We start from the raw sequence: 6,000 nt of genomic DNA, 5'->3' as shown, positions 1-6,000 counted from the left end.
TATTTGTTCCACATTTAAGGACAATGGGGGAGATAAGTTATATAAATATTCAACAAAAAAATTGGTACTAACCCTTATTTGCATATCATAATTAAATTTTACAACCTTCAGAAGACCGTCGTTTAGATAATAAAAATTACTCAACGATTTTGCCAGAAAAGTGCTGGTGAACCCCTATTTTAGGATTTAAATATTTATAACTGGTTTGATAGTTATCTGTCCACCTATTTATACATTTTTTTTTGTTAATTTTAGGAATTATTTGATATAAGTACCTACTGAGATTTGCTTCATCTTAACATATGTATAAAGTTACCCTATTTCACCCTACTTCATAAAACACTTAGAACAATGCAGTAGTCTGCAATTGCTGTGCGTAGTTTATATCGTATTTCGCTTATAGATTCGTACAAAGCATGCCGATGACGTAAAAGAAATCTCTCGATAATTTAACAGTTGATATTTGAAATTGAGTGTTCACGTGGTAGGTTTTGACGGATGCTCCATTCGCAAAAAATTGGAAATTGTAAAATTTCTCGCATTGTTGTTTAATTTGATAGTTATTTACGGAGTTAATAAAAAGAATTAGTGCATGAGAAAGTTCCTAGAGGCAAAATTAATCGGATACACAATTCCCGTTCGCAATTATCTGTCCCTCGGGTGTTGCAAGTTATGACGATGCAATGTCGACTGGGTACAGAGATAGAAAATAACGCGATTGGTAATAACTGACCCGACTGTAGTATATATGCGGTTTCCGTATAAAGCTATCGAAATTGATTGCCGTTAGGGTTTTATACAACCGGAAGAAATTAAATTGCATCAAGTTCTCAGTTATTATTCTCTTTCAGTTGCAATCTTTGGGTAAAAAGGGAGGAAGCGAAGATGATGGAGATGGGAGAAGAATAGTGATTCGAAATGGGGGGGGAGGGGGGGCGGCGAGGGTAACGACTGACTGCTACCAACCAAGCAACTAACTGACTCAACCGTTTCGCTGGTTGGTGCCGCGAGTATAAGTTACATCATTTCCGAGCGCTTTTTATTGACTCCTAAAGCATCTTTATATTACGCTGGTTAATGGGTCTGCCGACATTCCGATCCTATATTAGACACTAAATGGAAAGAATCTCGAGCGCGGATGGGACCATTGCCGTCCCACCGCCACCAGATTCTTCCCTATTAACGACGAAATAAGGAACACGCCTAGAAAAATTAATGCCCTTAATGGCCGCAGTCGTAACGTCGTTGCTTCGAATGACACATTGTAGCAAATTTTCGTGCAGCTATAAGCAGAGCGTACCGAGATGAGACGATGTCGTTTTTTTTTTTTCGTTCCACGTATTTATGATAAATTACTTTTGAAGCGTAGGGATTTAATTTTTTTTACGACGAATTAAGCGTACCAGTTTGTTGCGAAATTCGTTTCGGATTTTGGACAAAAATGGATGTAAAGTGTCCTTGTAAATAATGAATCTTTTATTTCTGGTTGCATGGCAAAATTAAGGAATTGTTGTTCCTAATATACCTATGAAAAGGTTGTAGGATTTTTTCTTAAGTTATTTCGTAAATATCTACATGCTCCAGTTATTTGAACCGCATTAATAACCATTGGTAAACAATAGGAACCTTGTCACATATTGACATTTTCATGTATCAGCGTGAAAACATTTCAGGAAGTAAGTCCTAGAAGAAAGGCCGGTCCTGGTCATTAGAGATTAAATTACAAAAATTCGGTAATGTATTTGACAAGAAACTGCATTGAAGGCGACGCCATTTCATTTGTTTTTATTCAATGTTTATTATTTAAGAACATTTCATATGCTTCGCATAACATATACGAGAAGCCAATGTTAATAAGTCCTAGAAATCGGCTCGGCACCTGGTTTAGATCTGGAACCCGAAGGATTCAGCACTCTTTTGGGATCCCATTGAGTAAAAGATAATGATGCCGGTATAGTTTAGCGTTCAATCGACTTTTTGAATGCGACTTAATATGGTCTGACAATGTTGGGTACGCAGTCATCTGGTACCCTGCTAAATCACTATCTGATACATCTCTAGTAGATTTCTAGTTTTCTAGTTTTCGAGAAATGCGAAAATTGACGGAAATAATGTGTGATATATATACTCCATAAAGTTCATCGTGCCACTGTCACATGATTAAAGGTACAGGGATTACGACAACATGGATTCGTGTTGAGAAACTATTTGCGGATAGAGGAGCGAGAGACAACTTTCCATTGCATGGAGAGTACCCATGTTTAGTGTCCCTCAGGTTCCAAGCATGGAAATGCCTTGACACGTCCAAAAGGAGTCATTATCGTTCGGTCGCTGTTATATGTATATATATCGGATCTAAAATTGTTCCATTACGTCTCCGTCCTTTATGTTTGACTGGGTTACGTACCTAAAAGATGCCGTGGTCGTAACCGATCTTCGGACTCCGCTACGTTACGTTGTCATAAAAGAATGTGGTTGGCTACACTGTTGCTATTGGCACGCTTTTGGCGCCATTAAGCTTTCAAGCGTTAGAGGCATTTTAAAGATAAATGGGATGCTTTGTCCAAACACTGTTCGTTTATGATAAAGAAAGACATTAAACTTCCGCTCCGGTAACTTTTTATAATGTTCGTCATCTGTTCGGCCATGTCACGCGACATATGTACATATGTATTTACTATCCATGTATGAAAGTGAGTGTGTTGGCCTGTTATCCGCTTGTTAGGTACCTTTACTTATTGCACGGAAACGTTTTGCAAAGCCATAGTCATGGATCGACCTGCATAGGAATATCAAAAACACCCTAGACAAAATTTTTCAGTCTCTCTCCAGTCTCTCAGGGTCTTTCAGGGTCTCTGAGAGCGTTTCCCACAGTCTCTCAGTCTCTCAGTTATTGCCTAGGTGTTTTTACTGATCTCTCACATTATTTTAATGAGAAACTCGAACGATAAAATTGTTAATTCAGAGATTCGAGTCTCTCAAGAGAGACTGAATGAATAAAACTGAAAAATTGAGAGACTCGAGTTACTCGTAGAAAGAATGGGATCTCTGAAATATGTTGAACTTTTCTGAAATTTTAACCATGTCTATCGAGACACCACTTATTGAGAGAGTCAAGTCTTTCAAAGAGAGACTGGAGTCTGAAATGTTTGTGGACTTATAATATTATTTGAACTTGGAAATTTTTCCGGACTTGGAATATGTTTTGAAATTTTTCCGTCCTTGAGGATTATAATTTTTTGAATTTTCATGAGGATCCTCATTTCGAAATGAGGATCTCTCTATGAGCGACTCGAGATTCTCGTTCAGAGACGCTAAACAGTTTTTCTGACAGTCTCTCTCAGCGACAGACTCAGAGAGACTCAATGAGAGACGGAGACTTGAGTCTCGCCTTCAGAGACTCTGAGACATTTTTATCTCGGGCACGTAAGGCCGTCAGCCCTGTACCTAGTGATATCATATCAAAGAGACTGTTTATCAAGTTTTATCTAAACTAATTCAAGAGTACAAAGTTATAGGGTGTTGGAGAACTTGGATTTACAAAATTGTATCTCCTTCTGTCTATCGGCACATATACATATACATACACACATATATATATGTACACGTGAAGAAATAATTACAGTTTCTGAAGATGGAAATCCATAATTACGTCCTGGTGTGTCCTGGATTTTGCCATGCCTACCATACATGCAACAACGCTGCTCCAAACTAAATGAAAAGTTGAAAACAGCGCACACAGCGATGATGCAAAACTTATACCTAAAGATTTATTTGTTTGGAACAGCCTTTAAAATACAAACGATTAAAACTCCTAATTTAGTTGAATTCGATTACCCTGTTTTATGAGACTTGAATTATTATAGTAAATATATGGTTTCTAAATCACGTTATGTTTTTATCTTGTAAATTAATAGGTGTATAAAGTATATGCACACGTGTTTTATCTAATAAATACTAGGACAAAACAGAACTTGTGTAGTCCAATAAAGTTTGGCTTATTTTAGCAGGCCAAGATAACCCAGAAAGTTCGACCGGTTGTTTCGTTTAATTTTGCGAAAATGCAAATTTCAGTAATTCGGGAACGGGTCTTATTGTAGCAATTGTCTGCTGATTCGTCCATTCATTTTGCAATTTTCCCTTGGCCAGATTAGATCTGTACCTAACCAACAGTTCCTTTTCCTAGTCAACTTACTAAAGTACATGCATATTAGGTACATTTGTATTACGTACAATTAGATACAGTATGCGGTCGAGAAGTTTCCAACTTCTTGATCCTGATAAAGTGGGAAGGGGACTTTACTGAATGACCCATTTAAGAAACGGGGACTTATCCCATTGAAGGAGTTCGAGAATTCCCACGTTTCTCATGTAACACTTGCAGCATTTGAGATAAGCGTATTTCTTTCACGTTTCAACTATCCAACGGCATTCGCTCTATCCGCATGGGACTTTTACAACAAGATACCACACTTACGCTATTGCGAGAATGGCGGGTACGTTTCAGACTGTGAACGCCAGAATAACACCAGAGATTGTCGACTGAGATTGGAGTACGTACAATCTCGTAGGAGGAAGGCTGCCATTCTCTTGTACGCAAACGGTGATTGTGATTGCGAAGAATTCCCAACGACCTACGTTACACGCTCCGAATCGATTTTTCTCTAACAAACAAACAACGTACGACCTCTTCATTTAATCAGTTCTTTACTTTTCATGCATTTGTTTAACTTCACTCACCATAATACACGAAATGAATTGTATCTTGACCTCTGATGAAACATATGGAAGGAGTTAAATTGATTAAATTGGGATTATTACTTGTGAACACAGATTGTGTATATAGTTGCATAAGTTTGCCAAATTTGAGGTCATCAATAACCCTAACAACTTCACCATCATCATTACAAGGTTGTCAGTCATGTTCATGTTCCGCACCCGTACAACGCGCTTCAAACATATATCTTTAACAACCTTTTTCGAATTTCTAAATTAATCGTTCGCGAGTAAAGAAGTGACTTCTTTTTGTTAAAGGCGACTAGACCCTGCGCTATCCTCTGCTCTATATCCGTACTAGTCCTTCCGTCCTGACTTATCTGACTTCCTAGATAGCAAAAATCGGCCACTTCTTTTATTTTTTCGTCTCCTATCTTTACATTCGCCCTTTCCCTACTTTTTCTTTCTTTGCATATCAGTCTTTTCTGTTTTACTTTTATTTATTTTCATACAGTACTGTTTTGTCAGTACCGCTTCCATTTTATTTAAAGCTATCTGTAACTCCTTCTTGCTAGATGCTCCTTAATCTCTAGCTAATTCAAAATATATTATCCACGGTATGGACACTGTATCTGAGGAATGTTTGTTTTATCCGTGAGAAGCTCCTTTGATTGCTGAAATGCAAACTTGGAGAGCGCTGAGCGTGATATTATTGCTTCCCAGACTTCAATCCGACCGTCCACGTCCGTCCATTCGTTCGTTCGTTCGTTCGTAATAAATGCAGTAGGCCTGGATTAGAGAGACCAGAGACCTTCGCCGAGCAAATTGCTCGTGGGTGAGGAAAGCGTGAAGTGTCAGTTGAACAGTTAAAACTAACATAAATAAAGCGGTACGGACAACTCCGTGCATTAATTACACTTTTAAATAACTATGACGTTTTAGCATCTATTAAAGGTTACGCAGACAATGTACTTATATCTAAAGGCACACTAAAATATTTATGGATAGTGCCGTGTAATTTGCGTCCGTCACTCAAAAACTGCTGGATAGAGTTTGAAGATTTTTTTCAGTTTTATTCGTTGGGCGCTTATCTTTATCTCCAATAAACATTTCAACGATATTCCTATTTTAATAAGAAGTTGGTAAAGTTATCGTACACGTAGATACAATGGTGATACTAAGAGCTACGACTATGCTTCAAGACGGTCGTATGATGCGGTTAGGGAAGTCGTTTCTACTTCTACCTCATCGTAAAATAATTGACAGCCGCCTTATCATTAACGC

The 6,000-nt window shown here is 37.9% G+C and overlaps 1 protein-coding gene across 4 annotated transcripts in view; it reads left to right on the top strand.

Moving 5' to 3' along the window:
* LOC108737835 overlaps positions 1-6,000 on the top strand; it is a 133,468-nt gene that overhangs the window by 90,792 nt on the left and 36,676 nt on the right. The gene's annotated exons all lie outside the window — the stretch shown is intronic.

The sequence above is a fragment of the Agrilus planipennis genome, unplaced genomic scaffold (assembly GCF_000699045.2).
Source record: "Agrilus planipennis isolate EAB-ADULT unplaced genomic scaffold, Apla_2.0 scaffold3, whole genome shotgun sequence".
NCBI classification, from domain to species: Eukaryota; Metazoa; Arthropoda; class Insecta; order Coleoptera; family Buprestidae; genus Agrilus; species Agrilus planipennis.
Note: the sequence above shows the minus strand (reverse complement) of the source record. Positions and strands in the feature narration are given on the sequence as shown.